Source organism: Apium graveolens, chromosome 1 (assembly GCF_009905375.1).
Source record: "Apium graveolens cultivar Ventura chromosome 1, ASM990537v1, whole genome shotgun sequence".
NCBI classification, from domain to species: Eukaryota; Viridiplantae; Streptophyta; class Magnoliopsida; order Apiales; family Apiaceae; genus Apium; species Apium graveolens.
In genome coordinates, this window is record NC_133647.1 from 48,518,854 (window position 1) to 48,537,324 (window position 18,471).

At 37.1% G+C, this 18,471-nt stretch overlaps 1 non-coding gene across 1 annotated transcript; it reads right to left on the minus strand.

The window, feature by feature from the left end:
- Window positions 1-4,673: 4,673 nt before the first annotated feature.
- LOC141682618 (small nucleolar RNA R71) lies at window positions 4,674-4,780 on the minus strand. The gene has a single exon (XR_012559864.1). It is a non-coding gene; the product is annotated as a small nucleolar RNA R71 (small nucleolar RNA).
- Between the last annotated feature and the right edge of the window lie 13,691 nt (window positions 4,781-18,471).

Below are 18,471 nucleotides of genomic sequence, written 5' to 3' on the forward strand. Positions count from 1 at the left end.
TTCTGAAATTCAGATAATCATTCGGACACTTTCAGATCGTCGATGAATATATCTCGACTTATTTTAAATACTTAAACATAGTTACAAAGAAAACTCCCCCCTTATTTATTAATCTGTTATACTCATTGATCACTTGCTTTCTTATTCTATGCTTCAGTTCTATTTACTGATCACTGGCTTTCTTTTTCTACGCCTCATTTAATCTACTAGGCATTACAAGTATCCATCAATTCTGAATCTCATATCATTCTAGTCGATACATAGACGTCATTAGATTTTATCTACCCTTTGTTTTACCCAAATCTGATTGACAGATTGAAAGTTACGACCAAAATAGTCAAACATAAAATACATAGGTATATACCCCATTAATCATCTAGCACATAGCACATCGCATGCAAGGTATTCGATAAAATAATTTTTTCAAAGAAGGTTAGGGGTTAAAATGATTTTTCTAGTATTTAATACGAACTTTTGAACATTTTTCGGAATTAAAACGGGTACCAGAATCATTTTATAATTAAATAACAAGGTTTGAATACCCGAAACTGAATTTAAAATCATTTAATAATAATTATCGAGTCTTGAACATAATTTAGAAAAATATTTTAAAACTCGAAACCATTTTCTGGAATTTTTAAATCAAAAGAATAATTAAATTTAATTAAATAATCAATTAAAATTAATTAAATCAATTAACCAATTAATATTTAAAATAATCGACTAGTTAAAATAATTAATTATCAATTAAATATAAATAATTAGTTAATTCAGATTTATTTTTGAATTTACAAATAAGAAAAATGAATTTTGGAATTAGAATAAGGATTTTTGAATTATTTTTTAAAATAATTCATAGAAACATTATTCTGTTTTTGGATTTGGGTATTTTCAGATTGAAAGTGGGTTAGCAATTTTACACACGGGTCAAAACCCGGGTCACCAAGAACTCGGTCGGATCCGGTTGTACACCGGCCGGTTTCCGTTGCAAATCCAGATTCCGGCGGTTCACCGGATTTCCAGCGAGTCCTTTCCCATCAAAAAATGAACGGCTGAGTTCATATATTAACATTAAATCCCACAAACAGCTATCCATCTTCACCAAGCAATTAACAACCGTGATAATCAACCAAATCCTCGCGTTTTTCGGCAAAAAAGCCATGAAAACTGGCGAGTTCAAGGTCAATTCCGGCCAACTCGAAACTTAGTCATTTCTCAATCAAATCAAACAAGTTATATGAGAACATGAAGCTTCAGATTCATACAATTAACTGCCACTAACCAAATCATCAAACAAACCCAAAATAACCCGGAAAAATGAGAATTAAAACAGTAAAAAGCTTGAACTCAGACCAATTACATTTAGTAACCAAACACTTCAAATTTATGCTCTAATCGACTGTAATAGTCATTTTAAAATGATTCATAACATCAGAATCAACCAAAAATCACCAGAATTCAAAAACGAAATTCAAAGAAAATATGAAAAAAATGAAATCGAGTAATAATCAACCTTATTCGAAGATTTTGATAAGGATACGATCATCTCGTCGAGAGCTTCGATTTGACTATTCATACGCCTCCATCAACCTTATGAAATTTTACTATTTATTTGTGCTTATATGTGCAAAATAAGATATTGTATTGGCTATTTATATTTAGGGAATATTGGTACCCTGTTGGATCATGTGGGATATAAAAATAAAATACTTAATCAATGAGTATTAACAAAACTGATCCAGTACGGTACCAGTTTTAGGATAATTATCAAAATCAAGCTTTTTTTAAATACAGTCTTGGTCTCAGCACTTTGGTTACATGAATTAGGAGAAGATAATATAATAGTTTAATTAAAATATCATGTTTCTAAAAAATACGGGTTTTATCAAATTACAGAAATGAATATTGTATCGAAAAATTTGCACTGCACCGAGACCTGCACGGGTAAAACCGTACTCCGGATCGAAAAAGTCAAAACATGGAAAATGCTCGGAATATTCAAATTCGGTTAGAAAGGAGTTTTCCCGAGACTTCCGGGTTATAAAAACATAAAAACGGTCGAAGTTGGACGATTCCCAATTGTACAAAATAGCTTATAATTACTCAGAAAAATAATTTATTAAGTTCATAAATCAATTATAAAATCATATAAAAATATATAAATTAATTAAAAAAATATCAAAATTATCGATACTTAATTTTAGACATATAAAAATTTAAATTCTCAAATTTTACCACATATACACAGCCAAACACCGATACCAATTAACATATAATTCACCAAAAATTCATATAATAATTACATAATATTTATTTATTGAAAACAATAATTATACATCATATACAAGCGAAAAGTCTGCTCATACACACTACACACGAATATACATATAACAGCTGTCACAACATCTCTGCCGTGTAGCTCATGGCAAATCTGGACCTCCGATCTCCTCAAGCTCCTCTAAAACTCACTTAGCCCACTCCACAAGAAAGTCAGGGGTGATATCCTCATGGGTAGCTCCATATATTGTTGAGTGGCATTTATGACACTTTATAACGCTCCGTAAAGCTTTGAATTGGTGTTATTGTACTCAAGTTGTTGGTGTTTTAATGTGTTTTGTAGTGTTTTTGTATTTCAGGCATTACAGGTGAATTAACATTGGTTTGATGCTAATATGGTGTTAGGATAGTGTCCAGGAATAAAGGCTCGTGAAAGACCAACTCATTGCAGCAAGAAAAGAAGACAAAAGAAGTTTTCCCAGAAGATCGGCGCACCCGCGCTGTCATAGCGCGCGCCAGCGTTGTCATAGCGTGCGCCCACGCATGAGGAACAGAAATAACGCGCCCGCGCTGGTCAAGCGCGCGCCCGTGCCGGGTCGGGATTTCAGAATCCTGATTCTTGCGGACTTTGATTGGTGGACTTGTACTATGCATGGGCTGCTATATATACATAAATAAAGGTCATTTTTCATAAGGAGACGTACCAGAGCTCAAGGAGAAGGCGTAAGAGGACCGTATAGCACAATCCGACGAAGACGAAGAAGATCTAGTTTATACTTTTGATTCTTTGTTTTAAGTTGTAACTTTGGATGCTAGTTTTCTTATTCACGAACCTATACTCTTGTTTCATACTTGGATTATTATTTATTTAGTATAAAGACTATGTTTATTATACCATGCTTTCATCGGAACCCATGTTGATGATGATCCGATTATGGGCTAATTGTTATCGTGGGGTTCTAGCGAATTTATTTATGGATTTCTTTAGTTAATTTGTTTCGATACCTTAGTGTGTGGTGATTGTATGATTACCTAGTATTGGTTGTGCTTATTCATCTTATGAGCGTCATGAACTTATAAGATAATGTGTTAATCTTTAATGAAGCGATAATGAACTTAAGGATTTAGAACTTGCCTTGGTAGCATATGTTCATGTGTTATTATTATGCATGATTCGTAGGTAATTTTAACCATCTTATTTTCCCAATGTAATCATGATAGATAACTTGTGCATTAAACCATTATGTTGTCAAATTCTATAGGCATATAGGGTCTCAATATACTTGATGTCTATTCAGCTTCTACCTATTTTTTGGATGTCTGGTAGTATGTTATTCGTGTAATGAAAGTTGGCGTTTATCAGTTTCGTGTTATCTGATTAGTTTCATCACTATTACATGCTAAGGTTAAGAACAATACAACTATTGAATGAAGTATTTAATGAAGTTAGAATCCCATGTTTGTGTCATATATTATTCAACTCTCCTTAATCTCTTAGTTAATGTTCTCTACTATAATTCTCAATAGTAAATCATAGTATAAACAAAACCCAAATTGTTATTCGTCTTAGCATTAAATAATACCCATATCATTATTGCATTAGTGCATAAATCACAAAGTTAACCTAAATCAGTCTCTATGGGAACGAACTAGAAATAATTCTATATTACTTGCGATCGCGTATACTTGCGTGAATTATTAGCGCGTGTTTAGCCCTAACAAGTTTTTGGCGCTGCTTCTGGGGACTCGGTATTCACTTTTAGTTTATGTGTTTGTCACCAGTGCTCGTTAAAGTTCATTGACTCGGACATTGTTACTTACCTACTCTTTTCCTTGCCGTGTTTCAGGTACTCTAGCGAGCGTGTATGCATACGCGTTCGCGGGCTCGTAAGAGAACTCTGGATCAAGCCGAGGAGGAAGTTATAGTGGTTCGAAGGGATATTTTTTAGGACGAATAAAAAGTAGAAGAAGAAGAAGAGAAAGTCGAGAAACCAGCTTTAGTAGTGATGGGAAATCAAACAGAAATTACGAAGGCTTTGATGCACTATTCTCAGCCTAAGATCAATGATATTCAGTCAAGCATCATTGGACCAGCCATCTCAGCTAACACCTTTGAGATTAAGTCAAGCACAATTCAGATGATACATAACTCAGTTCAGTTTGGGGGTTCTCCTACAGAAGACCCTAACATGCACATTAGGGATTTTATCGAGATGTGCTACACTTTCAAGTTCAATGGGGTGACTGAAGATGCTATCAAGCTACAACTCTTCCCATTCTCTCTGAGGGATAAAGGAAAGTGCTGGTTACATTCTCTACCACCAGGATCTATCACCAAATGGGAGGATCATGCTCAAAAGTTCCTCACTAAATTCTTTCCTATGGCGAAGACTGCTGCAATCAGGAATGTTCTTACTCAGTTTGCTCAGCAAACTGGAGAATCACTATGTGAGGCTTAGGATCATTATAAGGAGATTCTAAGGAAGTGCCCACACCATGGCATGCCTAATTGAATGATTATGAACTGTTTCTACAATGGTTTGGGCACACAGTCTAGACCTATATTCGATGCAGCATCTGGTGGAGCCTTGTGGGACAAAAGCTATAATGAGGCTTATGAGTTGATTGAGCTCATGGAAGCTAATGAATACCAGAATCGTACGCAAATAATATTGGAAGGCAAGGTGGAAGGAATTCTGGAAGTGGATACAACTACTGCTATAGCTGCTCAACTTCAAGCTTTGACGATGAAAGTGGACTCTTCGGCTAGTGTTTGTGAGCTTTGTGCGGGGGCACATGAGACTGAGCAGTGTGCTATTTCTTGCGAATCAGCTCAATTTGTGAGCAACTTTCAGAGGTCACAGTAGCAATCTCCAGCCACTTATCATCCCAATAACCGCAATCATCCTAACTTCAGCTGAGCAACAATCAGAATACGGTGCAACAACCTTATCAGCCATATATAACAAAGAAATATAATCCTCCTGGTTTTCAACAACCGCAATATGCCCCTAGGCAACAACTTCAACTTTAGCAGTTACCTCAAGCTAATGAAAAAATCTGAATTGGAGGAGTTGAGGCTCATGTGCAAGAGCCAAGCTGTTTCTATCAAGACCTTGGAGAATCAGATTGGGCAGATTGCTAATACATTACTGAATTGTCAACTTATCATGCTTTCTAGCGATACTGAAGTGCCAGGCAAGAAGGAAGCTAAGGAGCATGTTAAGGCTATTCCATTGAGGTCTGGTAATGTTGCAAATCCTGAAAAAGCTAAAACTCCAGAATATAAAATTGAGGCTGAAGAAGGAGTGCAGAAGGAAGCACAAGTAGAACCAAGGAAGACTACTGTTGAGCACACTCCTCTTGAGGGTAATACAGGGGAAAAACAGATCTATCATCCACCTCCCTTTCCTAAGAGGCTGCAGAAGAAAAAGATGGATAAGCAGTTTGCGAAGTTTCCGGAGGTATTCAAGAAACTTCACATCAACATACATTTCGCTGAAGCTCTTGAACAAATGCCTAGTTACGAGAAGTTCATGAAAGGTGTTCTCTCTAGGAAAGTGAAGCCTGATAATTTAGAAACCGTTGCTCTCACGGAGGAATGCAGTGTTGTTCTGTAACAGAAGTTACCTCTGAAGCTGAAAGATCCTGGAAGCTTCACTATTCCTTGCACCATTGGAAAAGTGTCATTTGACAAATGTTTATGTGACTTGGGAGCTAGCATCAATTTGATGCCTTTTTTAATCTTCAATTGGACTTACCTGATCCAAAGCCTACTTATATGACTTTGTAGTTGGCCGACCGTTCTATTACATATCCACGAGGTATTGTGGAGGATGTCTTGGTCAAGGTGGATAAACTCATCTTTCCTGCTGATTTTATAATTCTTGATTTCGAGGAGGCTAAGAAGATTCCCATAATCTTGGGAAGACCTTTCTTGGCTAATGGCCGAACCTTGATAGATGTGCAGAAAGGTGAGCTCACAATGCGAGTGCTGGATCAGGATGTAACTTTTAATGTGTTAAATGCCATGAAATTTCCTACGTAAAATGAGGAGTGTTTTAAGGTGGAAATGGTCGATTCTGTGGTTAATTCTGAACTTGATCAATTGTTAAGGTCTGATGCCTTAGAAAAGGCCTTTTTGGGGAATTCCGATAGTGAAGACGATGAAGGTGATGAGCATTTTCAATATTTGAATGCTTCTCTCTGGAAGCAAAAAGTGGATATGCCTTTTGAATCTCTTAGGTTGGAGGAGCTGAAAAGTTCTCCAAAGTGCCTCAAGCATCTATCGAGGAAGCTCCTACTCTTGAGCTTAAGACTTTACCTGAATATTTGAGGTATGCTTTTCAGGTGATGCATCTACTTTGCCTGTTACTATTGCATCTGACCTTTCAGGTAGTGATGAGGAAAAGCTTTTGAGAATTCTTAGAGAATTCAAATCAGTAATTGGTTGGACTATAGCAGATATCAAGGGAATCAGCCCTTCTTATTGCATGCATAAAATTCTGCTAGAGGAAGGAAGCAAGCCTCAAGGAAATCCGATCATGAAAGAGGTTGTGAAGAAGGAAATCCTCAAGTGGCTAGATGCACGGATCATCTATCCTATTTCTGACAGTTCATGGGTGAGCCTAGTTCAGTGTGTGCCGAAGAAAGGTGGTATCACTATGGCAGAAAATGAGAAGAATGGGCTTATTCCTACACGAACAGTCACGGGGTGGAGAGTTTGCATGGATTATAGGAAGCTGAACAAGGCTACAAGGAAAGATCACTTCCCTCTTCCTTTCATTGATCATATGCTTGATAGGTTGGCTGGGCATGATTACTACTGTCTTCTGGATGACTATTCAGGATATAATCAGATTTGCATCGCTCTAGAAGATTAAGAGAAGACTACATTTACATGTCCTTTTGGTACTTTTGCATTCCGAAGAGTTTTTTTTGGGCTATGTGGAGCACCAATCACTTTTCAGAGATGCATGATGGCTATCTTTTCTGATATGATCAGAAATAATGTAGAAGTGTTCATGAACGATTTCTCGTTCTTTGGAACTTCTTATGATGAATGCTTGCACAATCGTGAGTTAGTGCTGAAAAGGTACGTTGAGACCAATTTGGTTCTCAATTGGGAGAAATGTCATTTTATGGTACGCCAAGGCATCATTCTTGGTCACAAGGTTTCTAGCAAAGGTCTTGAGGTGGACAAAGCCAATGTGGGGGTTATCGAAAATCTTCCTCCACCAATTTCTGTTATGGGAATTTGCAATTTTCTTGGTCATGAGGGTTTCTATAGGCGTTTCATCAAGGACTTCTCTAAGATTTCGAAGCTGTTGTGCAATTTGCTAGAGAAAGATGTTCCTTTCAAGTTTGATGATGAGTGCCTTGCCACTTTTGAGACACTAAGAAGAGTTTAATTACGGCACCTATCATAACTACACCTGATTGGTCTGAACCGTTTGAAATGATGTGCGATGCAACTGACTATGCAGTTGGAGTAGTTCTTAGGCAAAGAAAGAACAACATATTTCATGTAGTCTACTATGCTAGTAATACTCTTAATGGTGCTCAACTGAACTACATCACTACTGAAAAAGAACTTTTGGCTATTTTCTATGGTTTTGAGAAGTTTCGGTCTAATCTACTTGGGATGAAGGTGACAGTTTTCACTGATCACGCTGCCATTCCCTATCTCGTCTCGAAGAAGGACTCAAAGACTATATTGATTCGATGGGTTCTTTTACTTCAGAAGTTTGAATTAGAGATCAAGGACAGAAAAGGGACTGAAAACAAGTCACCGATCATCTCTCACGTTTAGAGGATCCAATTGCAACTTCACAAGATAAATCTTTGATTAACGATTCTTTTCCCGATGAGCAATTATTTGGAGTGCAAGCTGAAGAACCGTGGTTCTCCGATATTGTGAACTACCTTGTGAGTAACGTTATGCCTCCATATTTTACTTCCGCTCAAAGGAAGAAGTTTCTGCATGAAGTGAAGTGGTATATGTGGGATGACCCGTTTCTTTTTCGATAAGGAGGTGACCAAATCATCAGGAGATGTATTCCTTATGGCGAAACGGGGGTTATCTAGCAAGATTGCCACTCAACGGCTTATGGAGGACACTATGGTGGAGAAAAGACAGCATCTCGTATTCTACAAGCAGGTTTCTTTTGGTCAACTTTGTTTAAAAATGCTCATCAGTTCGTTTTGAAATGTGATCGATCTCAACGTGTGGGTAATATGTCCAAAAGGGATGAGATGCCTCTTAATGTGCTTCTTGAGGTTGAAGTCTTTGATGTTTGGGGAATTGACTTCATGGGGGCCATTTGTTTCATCTTGTAATAATTAGTATATCTTGTTGGCGGTTGATTATGTCTCGAAATGGGTTGAAGTCAAGGCGTTGCCAACAAAAGATGCGAAGGTAGTGCTTAATTTTCTTCACAAGCATATATTCACAAGATTTGGAACTCCAAGAGTCATAATCAGTGATAAGGGACCGCACTTTTGCAATCGCAAGTTCACTGCTATGATGCAAATATAAAATGTGAATCATCGCATTGCTACAGCTTATTATCCTCTGATGAATGGTCAAGCTGAGGTATTTAACAGAGAGATCAAACATATTTTAGAGAAAGTTATGTGTCCGTCAAGAAAAGATTGGTCTTTGAAGCTTAATGAAGCTGTTTGGGCATATCGAACAGCGTACAAGACTCCACTAGGGATGTCACTATATCAGTTGGTTTATTATAAAGGGTGTCATTTACTAGTGGAGCCAAAACATAAAGCGTATTAGGATTTGAAGAAGTTGATTCTTGATTTAGATGTAGTTGAAAAGAAGAGGATGCTTTAATTGAATGAACTGGACGAGTTTCGACTTTAAGCATACGAAAAAACAAAATGTATAAGGAGAAAGTAAAGAGTTGGCACGATAGGGGTTTAGTGCTCAAGTCATTTATTCCAGGGAAATAAGTTCTTTTGTTTAACTCTCGTCTCCATCTTTTTCCTGGAAAGTTGAAGTCAAGGTGGTTAGGGCCGTTTGTTGTCAAAATTGTGTTTCCACATGGAGCGGTGGAGATTTTTGAGAATGATCCATGCCGAGAATTCAAGGTAAATGGTGGTTATTGCCGTTTTGTTATCCGTTTGATCTCGTATTTCTACATTAATCTAATAACGTAAAGCAAGCGCTTCTTGGGAAGCAACCCAAGTTTGTTGTACATTAGTAGATAGAGAAAAGCACAAAAAATAAGAAAAAATAAATATTTTTTGGGCCAACTACAGTAGCACGGCGCGCCCGCACTGAGGAAGCGGGGCGGTCACGCCAGTTTTCCAGAAACAGAGCACGCCCGCACGACCTGGCGGGGCGGCCGCGCTGAAAAGGCAGAAACACGGCACACCCGCGCTGAGGTAGTGCGCGGCCGCGCTGCCCTCTGAATCCGAAAAAAGTATAAATCTAGGAAAAAGAGAAAATCGGGGACTTATTCCAAAAAACAATTTCTACCCGATTTTTACTCTTCCACATCCCAAATTTCCCTCTCCAAATCAAACCCAAATTTCTGCCATCGGGGAAAGATGGAAGGTTGTTGGAGATGATCTTGGAGATGGGCTAGGTTGCTTTTTACGAGGCACCAGCTGTTGTGCCCATGAGTGTGGTTCATGAGTTTTATGCTAATGCTAAGGTGGAGAAGAATGGTTTCACGGTGGTTAGGGGGATGACGGTGTAGCACAGTGCTGTAGAGATAAAGAGGGTGATTGATCAGCCCGAGAGGAGGGGTAGTCAGGATATCTGGAACAAGAAGACTCTGGAGGAGTTTGATTTGGATTTTATAGTTGCTACTCTATGTGTGCCTGAGACTCACTGGAAGTTCAAGAAGGGTACGACTGATTATTGTACGTTCCCTGCTTCGAGCATGAACAGGTTTGCACGTGCATGAAATTCATTTATTTGTGCTAACATCATACCATCTTCTCATGTGCATGATGTTACTGTGGAGTGTGCACGGTTATTTGGGGGTATTCTGCAGGGGGACTATGTGGACCTTGGTATGGTTAATCACCAAGGTATTCTGAGATTTTTGCGGGGGAGTACTACGGATTCTATACCCTATGCATCCATTGTGATGAAGCTGTGTGTCGTAGTTGGTGTTTATTGGCCAGCACATGAGCAACTCCAGATTCTGAGTGCTCCAATTGATAGTACCAATTTGTTGACGATGCAAGAGTGGGATAGAGGCAAGCCTGATTTGAGAGGACTTGGGTATTATTTTGACCATCTTCCAGGTGGGAGGCCAGCTACTGGGACAGCTCAGACAAGTATGACCCCTTGGAGATCTCAGTTAGGTGAAGAGGCTGGTCCTTCACAGCAGGAGCAATAGGAAGCAGGAGCATATGTTGGAGTTGGTATGAGCATGGCGCAGTATAGGCGTCTAGCGAGGAGGATGGATGCGATGCTTGACATCCATAGTCGGTTTGCACGCGATCTCACCCAGGCATTAGGGACTGCATTCAGAGCCACAAATGTTGATATCCACTGGCCAGTTTTTGGTGAGGACTTCGTGTATCCTGAAAGAGATATGTCCTAAGTCCAATCATGTATGAGGATTTAGGAATAACTTTTATGTAATCTATTTTGATTTCATTGATATTAATAAAAGACTTGTTTTGTTTTTATTGCGGGCTCTATCTATTTAAATGTTTAAATAAGATATACCACAGTTTAGAGTAAAGCTTTTTATGGATTGTGATGAGATCATAATAATGAGACCTAAAAGATGATAACTCTAAACTTAAATAGTTCCTGGTCGTAGGATTACTAACTGGTAATTAATAATCCGCAAAGATCGGTACATACTATGATTGCTTCATTATGAAGGATGTCTGTTCTCATAGACATTTGTGTGGTGATACTATAGCTAGTATGTAGGTGCTTATTATAGAATAAGTTCACTGAACATGACTCACACAGCTGAACAACTGATGGAGTTCACTCACGTGTCAGCAGTTGTTCACATAATGATAGTTGTACAAGTATCCTTAGACTTGAGGTCATCATAGTCATCTTGTGTACACTGAACTATGCTTTGATTTAGTTCTTAGTCTCAAGGGACAATTATAAGGGCTCTCCTGTGTATAGGAATTTGTACGCGAAGATAGTGTATGATCAATAAAGGATCTACCCCTTCCAGTGAAAGAAGAGAATGTTCAATGCTGATCCACTTATGTTAGTTCAGGAATCTCTGGCCAGAGTGAATGAAATTAGAAAGGAGTTTCTAATTTACATTAAATAGAACTAAGCATAGTGAATGGGAAAGTAAGACATTAAATAAGATAGGCTTGACACAAGTTCCATGCCTTATATTTAATCGTGACATTGCAGGGTAGAAGGAATTAATTGTACGGTAACTACTCACTGAATAGGTTCTTGGTATTCTAAGCAGTCAATTCGTATTATCCGGATAGTCGCGATATGCTGAGAAGTATCTCTCACGATGTAGAATAAATATGATTAATCATATTTAATGAATTAGGGAATTTATATAAATAATGATAAAATAGTTTTATTATTATTTATTTCTACTACCGACTTAATATTGAACTTACAGGGTCACACCATAAAAGAGAATGATTTAATGGTGGAGAAATTAATTAATAATGGCTAATAATTATTTATTTATGAAATAAATAATAAATTGGAAAAGTTAATAATTGATTAAATGCGATTTAATTGATTATAAAGTAATTAAGAAAAAGTTCTTAATATTATTAATTAAGAATTTAATTTTTGGAAATTAAATCAAGTGAGAGAATTATTTCTAAAGTGTTTAGAAAAAAGATTAATAATTAAAAGGTGTTTAATTATTAGTGAGAATAATAAAGGGTTAATAATAATAATATTTTATGGGAAAATTTTCAGCTGAAAATTTTACCTATAAATATATTATTATAGACCCTATTTTTGCCTCAACCAAAAAGATTTACAAAACCCTAATTCCTCCATCTCCTCCTCCTTCATTACATCGTTTTCTTGGTGGATACCGGTGGAGTGCTTCACACTTGAGAAGCAGCTGTTAGGGATTTCCGTTCATCATTCTTGGATCGCTATTAAAGATCTCCATCTTTCCATTAATGTAAAGCTTCTTAAGGTAAACATACTGAACTACGGATTAAATATAATTTTTCGCATGGATCCTGCGGAGGGTTTCGGTTTATTTTAAGATTTAAATTTACGTTTTCGTTGCGTTTATGTGCTAAAAACCCTTCAATGGCATCAGAGCTACTTGCGAAAAGTTTTTAATTCGTTTATGTGTTTAACTGTTTTTGATATATGAGCATGTACGTGATTCGCCATGATTTGATGTTGATATAATATGCTTATATATGTATGGTTTTGAATATATGATATTCATGTGAGTTGTATAATCATAAGATGATTATGTAATCTGTATATATAGTGATATATACATGATTTATGTTTGTTCAAATTATGAGAATCATATTAGATACGGATTCTGAATTGGCTGCTGCAGATTTGCTGAAATCTGGGTCTGGTGTCCGATTTACGCAAACGAATACCCTATTCCATAGGTAAACGAGCGCCTGAACAAAACTGATAGATAAAGCTATCAACGACTCGTATGTAAGGCGTTTGACGTCGTTTACTGCCCGTAAACAGTGATTCTTGTTTTTCTGATTATGATTCTGATTTTTGTCATATTTTTTTATGATTAGATCATGGTTAATATGATATGTTAAGATCAGATTATGTGTTTTAACATGCTTTTATGTGTTGTATGAGCATGGTGGATGGTTATGGCCTTTCGACCTTAGTGTAATGGTTTTGGTTTTAAATACGACTTGCATGTCGTCAATCTTTGTAATCATAAATCTCGAATGTAACTCGAGTTATTCTTGTAAGTTCATTAGATTAGTTTTACTTTCAATCATGTAATGTAATTGAAGACTCAAGAAGGCTATCCAATGAAGGTGATACAAAGAAGAAAATGAGGCATATAAGAAGTCTAAACAAAGAAGAAGACTTATGTAATAAGTAGTTGTATTTATTTTCATCACCATATTAGATTAACCTAGATCTTTATCATGAGCTTGATAAAGATCATATAGGATGGGGCCATAACCAAACACATTTACTTTATTGCACTTTACATTTACTTGTTTATTTAATTTTATATATGAGATATATGCCTATGTTTACCATGCGATGATATATTTAGGTGAAATTAATTGACATAAGGCATTTGTTAGACAATCTAGTATAGTGAAATTGTTTCATGACCTTAATATAAATATTATGAATACGATCATGAGATTTTTGTGTTTATGAAACACGTAATTGAATATGAATTTTCAATATTGAGAGAAAGGATGATTCTGCCAACAACAGATTTCTATCTGTAAGAAAGGGTTATTAAGTGACGCCTCTTGACAATGTTCCACCCGATTTGGGAATCATCTGATTATCGATTATTGATTTGAAATATTTAATTTAAAAGGAAGAATCTCTTTATAATATGATTATGATTGTAACGTAATATAATCCCTCTAAAATTAAATAATATCAAGTTGTAATTGGCCAATGACACAACAGGCTTGTGTCGGTCAAAGCCTTCCAACATGGTAGAAAGTAGTTCTTATTTTTGAATCATTGTCGTTTCGTGCTACAGCCGAGGGCTTTGATTTCGAAATAAGAAATACTTGTCTATTACATAGAGATGTGTACATTAAATTAGAATCTAAAGGTCGTTACGTACCACAACCGTGGGCCGTTGGAGACTGATTCAATTGTACGAAATGTTGGGTTAGACTTGACTTAGAATATTGAGTTTGTCATGCCACAGCCGTGACTCAATTATTCAAGAGGCTAAACTTATATTAGGGAATAACATAAGATGTAATTGACAAGAGTTGTCTGCCTATTGAATATCACATGATGTTTCGTGCCACAGCCGAGGTTGTGTGATGGAATATAGGATCCCTATTCCCACTAGCATTATGAATGCTTAATTTTCACCTAGGGGGTTGAATAAATTAGATAAACTAGTGGGAGACACTTATGAATAAAGACCCGATTCATATAGTGTTTTGAAATGAAATTGAATATTTGCTAAGTGTTGTTATGTGTTTCTTATTTACAGATTTACTATATTCGTCATGTCTTCTGCACTATCACTCCGGAGCATACTAGATGCTCACAAGTTGACTGGTCCTAATTTAGCTGTTTGTTTTCACTATAACAAGTTGGGGCACTGGAAGAGGAACTGTAAGGTTTACCTTGCAGAATTGAAGAAGAAGAAGGGTAGTAAGACTACCACTTCTGATTCAGGCATGTTCATGATCGAAGTTAATATGTCACTAGGTCAAATTTCTAGTTGGGTATTAGATACCGCCTGTGGTTCTCATATTTGCAATTTGTTGCAAGGACTAAAGGGAAGTAGGACTCTCGAAAAATATGAGGTGATTCCACGTATGGGCAATGGAGCAAGGGTTGCGGCCATATTTGTAGGATCATTTAGTTTATATATGCCTACGGGCAAGACTATTATTCTGAATAATTGTTATTACGTTCCCTCTATTGTGAGGAATATTGTTTCTATTCCTATGTTGGATTTGGATGGTTTTTCATTTATTATTAAGAATAATGAATGTTCTATCCTTAGAGATAATGTTCTTTATGGACGTCGTATTATAAATAATGGTGTGTATGTATGTAATGTAGAGCATGATTTACTTCAGATTGAACAAACTAATAAAAGAAAACGAGATGATGAAAATCTGACCTATTTATGGCACTGTAGGCTAGGTCATTTTAGTGAAAATAGACTGCGGACATTGCATAAGGAAGGGTTACTTGACCCCTTTGATTTTGAATCATATCCTACATGCGAGTCTTGTCTATTGAGTAAAATGACCAAATCTCCATTTAGTGGACATGGAGAAAGGGCTGCAGATTTGCTAGGATTGGTACACACAGATGTATGTGGACCAATGTCTACGCAAGTCATAGATGGATTTTCATACTTCATTACTTTCATAGATGATCGATCTAGATTTGGATATGTGTATTTGATGAAACACAAGTCTGAAGCCTTTGAAAAGTTCAAAGAATATAAGTATGAAGTGGAGAAACAAACCAAACATAGTATTATAACTCTTCGATCAAATCGAGGTGGTGAATACTTGAATGAAGAGTTTCTAGATTATCTCAAAGAAAATGGTATAGTCTCCCAGTGGACTCCTCCATATAATCCACAGTTAAATGGGGTATCTGAAAGGAGAAATCAAACTTTGTTAGACATGGTTCGGTCCATGATGAGCTATGCGAATCTTCCATTATTCCTATGGGGTTATGCATTGGAAACCTCAGCATATTTACTGAATAAGGTGCCTTCCAAATCTGTTCCTCAAACACCATATGAGATATGGAAAGAAAGGAAACCGAGTCTTAAACACGTTAAGATTTGGGGATGTCCATCTTATGTCAAGAAAGTTGACCCAGATAAGCTGGAATCTCGATCCGTAAAATGTAATTTTGTGGGATATCCTAAAGAGACTTTGGGGTATTACTTTTACACCGATCATCGGGTGTTTGTCTCCAGACATGCTACCTTCTTGGAAAAGGAGTTTATCCTTGAAGGAAACAGTGGGAGCAAAATTGAACTTGATGAAGTTCAAGAAGCACAAACTACTACGGATCAAGTGGAAACACTTGTTCAGACTGAACAACCTTCTGTGGAACAGCCCATTCGTAGGACAGGCAGAGTGTCTCACCAACCTGATAGGTATTATGGCCTTGTCATTGAGATTGGCAATGAGTTGTCAATCATTGATGATGACGACCCTGTGACCTATAATGAGGCTATGAGTAGTGTTAACTCAGAGAAATGGCATAGTGCCATGAAATCCAAAATGGAATCTATGTATACCAACCAAGTATGGACTCTGGTTGAGGCGCCTGAAGGTGTTAAGCCTATTGGGTGCAAGTGGGTATACAAGAGAAAGATTGGAGCAGATGGCGAGGTGGAGACCTATAAGGCCAGGCTCGTGGCAAAAGGATTCAGAGAAAGGCAAGGGATTGACTTTGATGAAACTTTTTCGCCTGTAGCCCTGTTAAAATCAATTCGTGTTTTGCTTGCGATTGCTGCTTACTACGACTATGAGATCTGGCAAATGGACGTGAAAACGGCCTTCCTCAATGGGGAACTTGAGGAGGAAGTGTATATGACACAGCCAGAGGGTTTTCTTTCCAAGGGAAATGAACACCTAGTGTGTAAGTAGTTGCGAACCATATATGGTTTAAGGCAAGCTTCTCGTAGATGGAACATCCGTTTTGATGAGACAATCAAAGAGTTTGGTTTTATCAAAAAATAGATGAACCATGTGTCTACAAGAAGGTTAGTGGGAGCGCGATAACATTTCTTATATTGTATATGGATGACATACTTCTTATAGGAAATGATATACCGATGCTACAATGAGTCAAAGTATGGCTATCAAAGAACTTCACCATGAAGGACTTGGGAGAAGCATCCCACATTCTCGGTATGAAGATCTATAGAGATAGATCTAGAAGAATGATAGGTCTTACCCAGGGTACATACATCCAGAAAGTGCTTAAAAGGTTTAACATGGAAAACTCTAAAAGAGGTCTCACACCGATGAGCCATGGAGTGTCCCTTTCCGAAAAAATGTCTCCTAAGAAACCTGAGGAAAGAGAGCGTATGAGTAAGATTCCTTATGCTTCAGCAATAGGATCTATCATGTATGCGATGTTATGTACAAGGCCTGATGTTGCTTATTCAATTAGTGTGATGAGCAGATATCAGTCCAATCCAGGTGAAGACCACTAGAAAGCAGTGAAAAACATCCTTAAGTACTTGCGAAGGACTCAGGACATTATTCTTGTTTTTGGTGGTGAATCTGAGTTGAAAATAGAGGGGTATACTGACTTTAGTTTTCAATCAGAAAGTGATAGCAAATCCATGTCAGGGTACGTGTTTACTCTGAATGGTGGTGCGATTAGTTGGAAGAGTTCCAAACAGTGTACAACGGCTGACTCCACAGTGGAAGCAGAATATATAGCTGCAAGTGAGGCTGCAAAAGAAGCCGTTTGGATAAGGAAATTTGTTTCTGAGTTGGGAGTTATTCCTAGTGTTGAAGATCCTATTGTGTTGTATTGTGATAACAACGCAGCAATAGCATAAGCCAAGGAACCTAGGTCTCATAAAAATTCCAAACATGTCATGCGGCGCTTTAATCTGATTAGGGAGATTGTTGAAAGAGTAGATGTCAACGTTGAGAGAGTTGATACATAACAACGTAGCAGACCCACTCACAAAGCCACTTTCTCAAAGTCACTTTGATCGTCATAAAGACAAGATGGGTATTAGATACCAGAGTGATTGGCTTTAGTACAAGTGGGAGATTGAAAGAGATATGTCCTAAGTCCAATCATGTATGAGGATTTAAGAATAACTTTTATGTAATACGTTTTGATTTCATTAATATTAATAAAAGACTTGTTTTGTTTTTATTACGGGCTCTATCTATTTAAATGTTTAAATAAGATATACCACAGTTTAGAGTAAAGCTTTTTATGGATTGTGATGAGATCATAATAATGAGACCTAAAAGATGATAACTCTAAACTTAAATAGTTCCTGGTTGTAGGATTACTAACTGGTAATTAATAATCCGCAAAGATCGGTACATACTATGCTTGCTTCATTATGAAGGATGTCTGTTCTCATAGACATTTGTGTGGTGACACTATAGCTAGTATGTAGGTGCTTATTATAGAATAAGTTCACTGAACATGACTCACACAGCTGAATAACTGATGGAGTTCACTCACGTGTTAGCAGTTATTCACATAGTGATAGTTGTACAAGTATCCTTAGACTTGAGGTCATCATAGTCATCTTGTGTACACTGAACTATGCTTTGGTTTAGTTCTTAGTCTCAAGGGACAATTATAAGGGCTCTCCTGGGTATAGGAATTTGTACACGAAGATAGTGTATGATCAATAAAGGATCTAACCCTTCCAGTGAAGGAAGAGAATATTCAATGTTGATCCACTTATGTTAGTTCAGGAATCTATGCCCAGAGTGAATGAAATTAGAAAGGAGTTTCTAATTTACATTAAATAGAACTAAGCATACTGAATGGGAAAGCAAGTGATTAAA